The 12260-nt window shown below is 35.5% G+C and overlaps 1 long non-coding RNA gene across 1 annotated transcript in view; it reads right to left on the bottom strand.

Moving 5' to 3' along the window:
• The window catches only part of LOC146996170 (uncharacterized), a 29020-nt gene extending 20536 nt beyond the window's left edge, over nucleotides 1–8484 (bottom strand). Inside the window, exon 1 of the long non-coding RNA XR_015041866.1 lies at nucleotides 8351–8484. This is a non-coding gene — a long non-coding RNA (uncharacterized LOC146996170). The remainder of the gene's footprint in view (nucleotides 1–8350) is intronic.
• Nucleotides 8485–12260: the final 3776 nt, after the last annotated feature.

The following is a 12260-nucleotide window of genomic DNA, read 5'->3' as shown; positions in this document are numbered from 1 at the left end:
AGGACGGAGGAAACTGTCATGTGATCTGCTTAAATTTTTTTTTTTTTTTTTTTTTGTGTGTGTGTGTGTGTGTGTGTATGTGTGTTTGTTTGTTTTTCGTACGCTTTGTTGAATCCGATTAAATCCTTATCCTGATTATCCAGAAACATTTAAAATATATTTAAGATATAAAATAAGTATGAAAACTACTAAATTTAGCAATAGCTATTTTAATTCCTCATTTTAATTTGGCTGCATCTCCTTCCTGTCCCAAAGATAATAATATATGAATCTAAAATGCACTATCTCAAAATGAATCCGAATCATGCCATTATGTAAGAGCAGCATTGCGGATACTTTTTATCCAATCACAGATAAAAATTTCAAAAAAGACCCAACTTTATAAATATCGCTTTAATAAAATGTAAACTTACTTTGCTGCCTTCCTCTCGCTGTGCTACCACTCATATCTTTGCTTCATCCATTGTCTAAAGATGTGAGGTGTGGTGGTGTATTTAATTATGGCAAAGCACACTAGGGCTATCTGCCTAAGGGGAGGGATGCCTTCGGGGAGGACTTTCTAAGGGAAACTGGCTCATATACACGTTACACATGGGGAAAACCACGAAAATGCCCATGCAGCCAGCCCGTTCGCGGGATTTGAACCTCAGACCGAACTACCAGTGTTCAGCGACTTGACCGCTCGGCCGCTGGTGGGCCTAAAGATTTGAGGACTTACTGGGTTGTGCACATCGCACCCATAATGATGATGTGTAAAGAAGAGTATCCTAAAAGAAATCATTTGTTAAAGAAAAATCATTTATCAAAGAATGAAATTATGCGTTGCATCCAAGGTCATCCCTGTTAAGACGAATGTCACGACCGAAGAACATCTGTGATGGGGAATAGCCGGTGGTCTCGTGGACAGCACTGCGGTAAGCCAGTAAAAACAGTGATAATTTCTTGTCCCAGTCCTGCTGGTTTTTGGAAACCACTAATGAGAGGTTATTAAGGATAGTTCGATTGGACCTCTCTACCAGGCTGTCCGACTGGGGATGTAATGGCGTCGTTTGGGGTTTGTCAATGCCGAGTAGTTTGCATAGTTCTTTGATTACTGCCAAGGTAAAATACCTTCCCTGATCTGATACAGATGTTCAGAGTGCCTACGTAGCACTACAGATGAAACCTGGAAATCCAGTGCTGTATCATCACCTCAGCTACTGTGACAGCCTTTTGATCAGGAATATGATACGCTTCAGGCCACTTGGTGAAGTAATCAATGACAACGAGTATGCATTTGTTGCCATCAGCAGTTCGTGGCAGAGGTCCCAAGATGTCAAAAGGCGTAGGCGATACTTTCAAAAGTAGCACCTACGCTGTAACGTTGCAGCTTGCCTCGGCTGCGTTTTCTTGGTCCTTTTCGACCTGCACAGACATCGCAAGTTCGGCACCACTTTTGCACGTCATCCTTTGCATTATTCCAGTAAAAGCGCTCACGAACTCTTTGTAAAGTCTTCATTATTCCAAAGTGATCTCCTGTAGGGCTCTTATGCATTTCTTTAAGGACATCAGGAATCCGGGATCTTGGAAGTATCAGATGCAATCGGAACGTCTTCCCATCATCCGATTCGAATTTCCGGTATAAGACGCCGTTTCGAATGTGAAGTGAATCCCAGAGTGCCCAGTATTGTTTTGTTGTAGGACTACAGATAGAAATGTCCTGCCATGTAGGTTTTCTGTTTGATGACTCTATTAAATCAAGTATGGGTTTAATGTCGCGGTCTTCCAGCTGGTCTTTCCTGACTTCATCATCACTCCACGGGTGTCGATCAGCCGATGTTGATGTTGTAATTTGTCTTGCGACCGGAGTCAGCAGCTCGTATTTCGCTTCCACGCTGGAACAATACCGACAGCTTTCTGTTCAAGGTCTTCTTTTGCAGGATAATTCTAGGAAGAGGGCTTCGGCGCTCCCGTGTGATGATCCCTTACGATGAAGGATAGTGATGTCATATTCTTGGAGTCTCTGTATCCACCTGGCTATTTGAACCTCAGGATTTTTGAAATTTAAAAGCCAGGTCTATGAGGCATGGTCCCTGCGGAGAAATTTTCTGCCGTATAGATAATGATGGAAATGCTCTACGGCTTTAACTATGGCGAGGAACTCTTTCCTAGTGACACAGAAATTCCTATCCGTTTTAGACAGACACTTGCTCCAGTAAGCTACTACACGTTCTTGGCCGTCTATTTCTTGGGACAAAACAGCACCGACACTTTCATTGCTCACGTCCGTGTCGAGAATAAATGGTCTGTCGAGCTGAGGATACACCTACTAAGCTTCTCAGCTGATGGACATTTTCGGGACGTTTCCATGATTTAACGGCTGACACCTTTTCAGAATCCGTGCACACACCTTCTGCAGAGATGACATGTCCCAGGTAAGTCACTTTCTTTCGGAACAATTTGCATTTAGCGGGACTCAGCTTCAGATTGGCTTCTTTCAGTTTGTGAAGCACCTTTCTGAGACTTTCTAGATGTTCTTCAAACGTCTTTCTGACGATGATATCATCCAGGTATATCAGACAGGCCTCGTAGGAAAGACCTTTCAAAACAGTCTCCATTAGGCGTTCAAATGTAGCCGGCGCATTGCAGAGTAACTTTGCAGAGAAACTCTTTCTTCAATTTCTCCAACCTTACTTTCGACCGAGTCTATCCTACCTTCTGTAGCCTCGAATGTGTTTCTATTACGCAGGTAATTTCTCTTTTCATCTCCTCTTTAACGGATTTCATCTCGTATTTAACGGACTTCATCTCGTCTTTAACGCATGCCAGTCCCGCTTTCATTTCCCCTTTAACAGATCTCATCTCTCCTTTAACGGAATCTTCCATCTTTTCCTGACCAGCATCAATCTTTTCTTTCATTTCTTCTTTAAATGCAACTTGACCAGCTTCCATATTTTTTTGACCAGATTTCATCTCCTCTTTAATTTCTTCTTTAAAAGAGGCAAAGGCTGATATCAACTGCCTTAACTGTTCTTACATCGCTCTTGTTATTGGCATTCAAACCCCGCTCCTGACACCAAAAATTGTTGCGTGCGTACGGGTTCGTTATAAAATGAATTCACAAGTCCGATGAAAAATGAACAAAATTTATTATTATTACAACAAAAATGCTTAAATTTCCTCAGATATTCGTGCAGTATTACAAATATCTCGTAATAGTTATCTTTTAACTACTCAAACGTTCAAGAGAACTTAATTCTAAACAGCTAAAGAAAGCTAATCCGCGAATTCGGTACAATCAACAAGAGCAGTTTTCTAAACACATTCTTAAAACAACAACTAACTAACTGACCTCGAATTGAGAAGTTTTCATGCCGCTTATATAAGCGTTTTAAATGCGCGAGAATTTTCCAGCACTTTCTCGAAATCAAAAAGAGATATTTATTTATTAAATATTAAATGCACGTGCTCTTGTATTTTTAATTTTCGGGCTTAGCTTTCCTTTAATATTCGTCACGCGCTGCACTGCACGGGGAATAAAGCAATTTAATTTATAATTCAACTAACATTAGCTATTTAAATGTCAAATCCGTAACAATATATACAAAATAGTATTCACGGTGTCTGAGCGTTAAACAATCGCCAATAACAGTGTTAGGAATTGTGTATTTAGATATTAATTTTAGTAGAATTCTAATTAAAAATGTTGTATTTTCCCTGCAACGCAGCGTGAGATAAATTTTAAGAGAAAGCTACACCGGAAAAGTAAGAATACAAGGCACGTGCATTAAACTTGCACGTGAGTAAACGGATATCTCGGTAATTTGTATTGAAATTGAATAAATGTAACTGACTAGTATATTAGCTGTAATCATAATTCCTTCCTCTTGTTTACATTGCGTTTGGCGAATAGTATGGGTTACCACAGCATATCATTTATCGCCGCTCTTGGCGATATTTTTTGTTTAAAATTCCGGGTGGGCTATACTGAAGCTGTGCCGTAACAGCAAATGGTAATGAAGAACCTTTGCAGTAACTTTAGATACTTCAGTATTTTATATTAGTTTCCTTTTAAAATTAAAAATTTTATTTTAATGGTCGCGTTCGTTTTTAAACAGTAATATACCCATGTCATTTCAAACTTTTGAATATTTGTCATTTTTTTAATATTTGTCATACATTGTAATCTATGTTATTTTATGTTCAAAAATGAATGACAGAAGCAACTGCCAAAAATCTCAAAACTGGAATTCTTTTTTGGAGGACAGGGAGGAAATCGATTTCTGGTGCTGTTAATTTTAATAATTGTCAGTTAGAAATACTATTTTATTTGCTGAATTGGCAAATCCGTTCTTGTGTTGTGACTTATCTCACTTGTCTGACGGTAACATCTGAACAAGCCAACGAAATTCTTCGCTGCAGGGAGTGCAAGATTACGCCTGTCGTTGGCAAAAGCCTTGAGCACCATACAGATGACAGTACGACTTTGCTCAGTTCAGCCCCCAATTTTGTTGGAGAGTACCCCGGGAAGGGGGGAGGATGAAAGGGTATTCCACCCCCTTTCCCCTACCACCAACCTCTCGAGAGGCCTTCTGGCTCACCGCATATTTAGAGTGCCACTTTCATTTAACATTTAGAAACATCAATGCTTTCTCCAGAATTCGAACACAGGCCCTTTGGTAGCACAGTCAGTGTCGCTATCCACTATCCCAGTTGGGCGTGGTCAAATCTGTAAACTCAAGTATTCAAATGCAGTCGTATTTTTAATTTAATTTAATTTTAATATTACTTTTAATATATATATATATATATATTTAAATATGTTTGCATTTCCCATCCTTTTTCAGGCATTTTATTGGTATTAAATTTCGTTATAAAAATAGAAAGGAAGGTCCTTTATTTCTTTTTAAAATTTATTAAGTTATTAATGTATTATAAATGAATTATTATACTAGTTAAGTTTACACAAGACGCTTTCTTTAAGCATCTCGCTAATTGTATATGGGGATTTGCTTAATATCACGTTCAATAGACTCAACAGATGACGGTGCGAGAATATTTTGTGAATTATTCGCGTTTTATGCATATTGGAACTGCTTTTGATGGTGAGATAGCTGCTATTAAGGTAACTTTATAACAACTTTTGATCAGAAATTTGACCTTTGTTGAGACTGTGATACTGAGTGTCTCGAAGGCAGCTATTCAGGCTATTGCATCTAATGCCATGGCTACATTTTTAGATTTATCACAATGCAGAAATTATTTGCAGCAGCTTAAGAGGAAAGAGATCTAAGTTACCCTCCAGTGGATCCTGGCACACTGCGGTGTGGATGGTAATCAAAAAGCGGATTTATTAGCTAAAAAGAGATCCGTAGTCCCTCAGATGTTTAAGAGTGAGATTTCTTTTTCTACTGCTAAACGTATTATTACATACACTTCCGCCTTTAACTGTTGTCAAGATTTAGTGTGTAGAAATTCTACAAAGAGATAGTTGAGAAATATTCAAGACAATATTCCTGATTATCCTCGTTTTAAGCTGTGGCGACTTTGCGACTTATTGCTGGACATTATCGCTTGAATGCGCACCTATTTCTCATTGCTATCCAGGCAAGCCCAATCTGCCCACTGTGCAGCATTATAGATAGAGACCATCTTATGCGGTTCACTGTAATTCGTGGAAAGTGTGAGACTGAATGATACTAGTTTGAAAGACTGCGCATGATTGAATTACTTTCACTACTGTATTCTCTTTTTATGTATTTTATATTGTGCATTTTATACATTCTTGTATGTGTCAAGTGCCTTGCCATTGAAAATAAAAAAAACTTACACAAGCTATTAATGAGATAATGTGACATAAATGAATGAATAACAACAAATAAATTTTCCACTTAGCTCCATTTGCTTACTAGTTTATATTTTCATTTGGAATATCTATCACCTGGACGCTAAAGAAGAAACATTTTGAAATATTGGAAAATCGCAAAATATCATTATACCACCAAATACTACGAGTATTATTTAAATTTTTTACCTGTCTAGCTACAAGTTATACGAACTAATATTTTCATCATTATGCATCATACCTTATTTGTATGCTTTTTTTGGGAATACTGAGAGATCAACATTGACAGACATTCCTTGTTTCGACAAAATTGCATTGTAAGAAAGTCTTATTATGCGGAGCGGCCATTTTTCTTTCTTTTGAAGCTTCAGTGGAGAAATGATATCATCTCGTAGCAGTGTATTGCGTAATTTCCGTAGTGCATTTTGTTACAAGCAAATTTTCTTATTCCTAAAATTTGCTTCATCCTCCTGACAAGGGCTTTCAAACTTTTCCAGCATATTTCATAGATTAAACGAGTCGAGAAGCCATAAAATAAAAATAGTATTCCCTTTCATTTTTCCTTGGTATAAAACTATAAACCTAGAATTCAATCATCTGCAGTCCTGCAATATGAGACAGTTAGACAAAAGAAGATCATATTCTTCGTGATATCCTTCTTCGGACTGCATCTATTATATTTCCGATTTGAACAGCTGTATCTTTATATCAACTCGGATCGTTTCTTTGTTATGCAAGAAATTGCAAGGATGTCGTTCTTTAAAAGCCATCTTGAAACTGAAAATATACCGAATTTCGAAACTTATCAAAAGAAAAGCGTATTTTATTTCAAATGATTCTAAGATAATTATAAAGGAAATAAAGTTTTCAAAACATATACTCGTAACTATAAAAGTAGTTTTCACATGAGTACTTTGAAGCACAATTTCATGCCTTCTATTTAACTTTTTCAAGCATGTAAATATGTATATTATGTAGTCATGTATATATTGTAAATATAATTGTACATTTTCCCCACCACTTATTTATGAGAGTCTTATGTGATAGGACTCTCTCTGAAATTTAAGGCATTTCTTTTTATATTATATCGCTATAATTGAATATGTACTCTGGTTAATTGCTTGTGCACTTACCTTCGCCTTGGGCGGCGTCTTCGTTCGAGACTCTATTTACCTGTATTACCGTGTTTATAGACGCCCAAGGACTTTACCATTATGCAGGGTTAGCGTTAAAACGCAGGTACCCATTCTGCGAACTTTTTCGAGTTTGCCTGAGCCGACAAGCAAGATTAGTCACAACAACAACAGCATTAAAAAATTGAACAAGTTAAAGCAGCAACAGACACTCTTTTTAATAACTTATATCTCTCTTTTTACTTTTGAATAGTGATATAAATTAAGATGAATTAATTTTCAACATGTCCAGATGAGAATTTTTATGTGTTTTTAAACAGTACGTAAGAATTAATAATCGTAAGAAATGACGATAATAAAAGACGTTTGTAACGCCGCATATTGCATGTTTAGGTTCAGAAGTGCTTGAATTCAGCAGAAATCGTGTAAAATTACCGAATTTTACAATTTGTCGAAAAGAAACACAAAATGGTTTGTGAATAATTTGATGCAACATATCAAGGAAATAAACACATACGCCATGCAAATGTACTATAGAAATATGCATTCTAGTATAATAATTTGAATCTATTATGCCACTATTTAATTTTGAAAGAATAAAATAGATGTTTGTTTCGGAATAGAAATTTTAAATATTGCTTCAGATATTATTTAAAAGTTGTTAATTCTAGCGATTATTTTATAATGTAAAACATTAACAGATTTTTAAACCATCCTCTGAAGGTTTGAAAAACGATACTTGAATTCTATCTTTTAGATTCCTGAAATCCCATATCAAAACTTCTTTCAGACTTTCGAACGTGCCGGCTTCAAACTAATCATCAACTGCGTTAATGAAATAATTTTTGCTTTTTTGGAAAAATGACAAGTTATTTGTAGTTTTAGGTAGAGTTTGGATGAATATTTTAATGCTGCATTAATTACTAATGGGCTCTTATCTACCTTGCCTTCATATGAAACACTTATTTTATTTCTGCCTTTTATGCAAAGCCTTTTTAGCAATATAAATAACTAAACCTATTGCGTGTCTCAAAAATGTATATATATTTTCAATCATCATTATGTCAGTGTTTATAAACGTGGCTTATTTCCCTAATTTAAAACAATCTATGGAAATGAATGATTATTTTTTGGGTCAATTCCTATTTTTAAATGTAGCCTCATTATTCCAAATACAGCTTCTTGGAAACTTTGCAACTTTTGCACATTCTGCCAAGTGCTACTTTGAAAGCTCTGCTTTTTGATCCCGATTATCTTCACTGAGAGTCGGAGAACGTAAATCACAACGCTTTAAAATGTGATTGGCAAATGATTTTAAAATTCTTATCTAAGATTCGCTTGCATCACAGATTTTCTTCATTTGTGCCGATCCATTTTTATCAGTTTTTCTTACCTTGTGGGGATCGTTGATATCCGTGACCTTGCAAAGTCATTAGGGTATTTTGATAGGTGTGAAAAATGTCGAATGCTCTCGTCGGGACTCTAACCTGGACCTCTCGAACACGCGCCGAGTGCGCTACCGTTACACCACGAAGGCATGCTGGAAGGAGGAAGAAAATACCTTATAACTTTTCACAATATTTTTTTTAGTCATTTTGAACAGTTTTATCTGTTTCAAATTTACATGTAATTCAAGTGATGATAAGTCGTATTGGTAGATCAAATTAAACTATCTTCTAAACTGCCTTTGCAACTTAAATTTTCATATTTCAGTAGCACTTTGGACTAAATTTTCTTTGTTGAAAGCTTAGTCTAATTCCATAAATTATTTAAAATCAATTAAACTTGTAATGATAGAAAACTGAATGAATTATAAATTTTAAACTGTGTATACATTTTTTTAAACATCCTACTTATGAACAGCAATAAACACACTGTTTAAACAGCAGGTATTTATAAAAATCTTGTTGCCATTAATAACAAATATTAAAATGTAATTTATATAACTAATGACTATCATGATTCTTTCATTTCAGGCGCTATCGTCTTATACTTTATTTTATTTAGAGAAAATCTCAAGACAATGCTTAAGCAGAAGCAATAGTGAATAATATCATGTTTGAAAAGTTCAGAATTTAAAGCAGATAATCAGAATAATGCTTGGTGCAGTTATCAAGCTACAGAAACTGTTAAATTAGTATGGAATATTCAACTTTGTTTCTCTGGAGTTTTCCCCGCTGTGATGGTATATAACTCCGTTTGGTTCATGTCCCCGTGGTCGGAAGCCATCATAGCGGTGCACTTACTCACTCGCTCACTTTATTTTATTTCTTTCTGTATCGTTAAAAACTTCATGATGATTTTAAACAAAGTATTTTGTATAATACAGTAAATACAGCCCTTATTTTTATTTTCCTGCTAAATCTATGTCAATCAAAAATTGAAGGAACTGTAAATTTAAGCCGACAGTTGTGTGGATTTCTGCCGTATTGGTTTGGCATAGTCTCTGAAGTGTTTCAGTAAAGGATGCACAATAAAAGATTTAAAAAGCAAAAATGTTTCATGCATTACACATATTTGTCGAGACATCAGTTTTACACACAGCGGTTCTTAACGTAAGTTTTGTTTTTCTGAGATGGCTGCTTGTCTTAGCTACTTAAACATCAAGGTGACATATCGTCCAAGCAAAAATTAAAAAGAAATAGGTTACACAGCTAAATAAAGGAAACAAAGTTTTTTTCAACTGTAGCCGGTGATAAAACACAAAATAACATACATTAGAAAACTTGAAGCTTCCTTTAACTTAACAGCGAATATAGAATGAGCCTACTATGTTTAACATTTCACAGTTCTAACTGCTCAATCAATTAGAATATCTAAGAATCTTCTAATTCTATTAAGGTTTTCATAGCTAGCCTAAAATTACTAAAATACTAAAAATCGTAATTACATAATCAATTAGATGCAAGAAAATTTTCTGCTTTTTAAACTTTTGTTTACCACTAATAACTAAATATGCTGCCCAGATAGTATAGTGGTTAAGGGAGCCAACTGCGATACCAAAGGACTTGGGTTCGAATCCCCGAGAAAACATGGTTGTAACTGTCCCTCTCTTCATAGGAGGCAACGTTGGCTGCTTATTAGGTGCCTCAACAATAAAATGGCATGGCCACTAGTTCTTTCACTTAGGAGTGACCATTGTCGAACAGGCAAGTGCCCGCCATTAGATTAAAAAAAAAAAATGACACGAGCACCTTTGCCTACAATAGGTGATCTCGCGGCATATATTGAAACTAAGAAGTATCAGTACAGCTTTAATTTTTCGTAATTGACATCTGCATAAAATTTTGAATTGGTGGATTATTGTGGCAGAAACCTAGGAAACCTAGGGCAAAGAAAATCTCAAATGTTAGGTATTAAAAAAATTAACATATCATACTGCGTTCGTAGAAATAATGAAATTTATTGCCTTGCCCATGGTAATCAAATAAAACAAAGTACTATAAAAACAAAAGTATCTGTATTTCCGATAAAACAAGAAAATGCCTATTTTTCATTAGATTAGAATTGTAAGCAGACGTTGTGAAAATATGTAGCTCTGTTTTTAGATTCATGTAATGCACTAATGGAGTGTTGTAACGGTATTAATGAACGTTTTCCAGATATAAGAACAGTTTTTTCCCTCTTTTTCTAATGAAAGTGACTCTATAGTAAAGATCAATTTCTATAAAAGCATTGGTGGCAGGATTCCAGATTTAATAAGAATAGCTTTGGCATGACATATTCACGTGGTAATTATAGCTTGAGTTATGTTCAGTACTTCTAATTTTACTATAGCTGTGATATTTATTATAGTTATAGCTCTGTGTTAGCTTAATGAGCTGCGTTCCTTCTCTTTTATCTCTTCTGTCTCTCCTTTTTTTAGATAATTCGCTACATGTAATCAATCGTAACAATACTCATGGCTTGCTTCGAAGATTAGCGTAAGATGGGCATAATATTCTCAAAGTAAAGAATTTTATTTCAGACGAGCAGTTAACCCAAAATAAAGAGGAAATCATCCAACTGTTGTTATATGTTATGTAATTTACTAAGTGCAAACAAATTACAAAACAAACCTGAAATAGTCACTATATACGTAACATACTTATGTACTAAAACAAGCGTTCAAACGGGTATTCAACAGCATGTTAATAAACGGCTTCCAGGTCTTCCATATTTGCAAAGTAATTACAACCCACTTTCCCTTAGGATGTGATCCACGAAAACATCCCTTTTCCTATGCAAATAGCTTTATTATATTGCTAATATAAATGCTTGATAATATAACTGCGCTATTCAATAGTAATGGTTGCACGTTTATCAAGTAGACTGTGTTTGTTTCCGATGGCTTCAAGATATGGCGAAGTGCTTTGTAATCTTTAGCACAATTCACAGATAAAATGCTGGAAATTGATCAGGTGAACAGTTTCATCTTACACCTTATTTTAATGGATTATTCGATTATAGCAAAGCGTATAGGAGATATCTGGCTGGGAAAGGTGCCTTCATGAAAGGCGCGTAAGGCAAACTGTCTCATATTTACGTTGCACAGGGTAAAAACTACAACATCTCCTATGCAATTAGACTTTTCGTCGAGTAATCTCAAAGCTCGGCCGCTGGTGGGCACCATCCCAATCCAAAGGGGACAAAAGAATTTATCCAGCCAAGTTTGTGCTTCAGTGCTGCAACATTATACTGGAACTTTAGTTCACAATTTTTCCCAATTAGTAACATGCTTGAGAAAGTCATATGTCAATAGTCATATAATCCTGTTTTATTGCCTTCCATCGAAAAATAAGAGGCCTTTAAGTCCTGTTTTACAGTGTGAAATTGAACGCTGTTATGGTGGTTGAACATTAGCTTTAAACATTAACTTTTGAGTTTACAATTTCTTTTCAGGTAGTCTCATCCCCCCTTCCAACCTTTCGTTTGAAAGTTTTTATAGCAACTGAAGCCTTCGAGCTGGATTAGCTTCCAAAAAACTATAGATGAGATAAAAGGGATATTGTTCTCTCTCTATATATATATGTTATGAACTGATGATTTAGGAATGTCGATTTCTTGCTTGGCTCTTCTCGTTGACTTCTTTAGAATAGAAATTATTAAAGGTATTTTGGACAACAAGTATATTTTCTTGGGTGCTGAAAAATAATACTTTATATTCCAGAGATCTTAAAGAAGATGCTAGAAAATGCAGTTCTTTTAAACTCACCATCAAACTAGTTATTGCGCACCATTTAATTATCTGATGAAATCTGTTTTCATCATGATGGCAAGTTTCACTCATATTCTCAACGTCATAGTAGAATTCGTTATACAGA

Source organism: Stegodyphus dumicola, chromosome 7 (genome assembly GCF_044657685.1).
Source record: "Stegodyphus dumicola isolate Sdum_Otavi_A_Nest chromosome 7, ASM4465768v1".
Classification (NCBI taxonomy): Eukaryota; Metazoa; Arthropoda; class Arachnida; order Araneae; family Eresidae; genus Stegodyphus; species Stegodyphus dumicola.
Note: the sequence above shows the minus strand (reverse complement) of the source record. Positions and strands in the feature narration are given on the sequence as shown.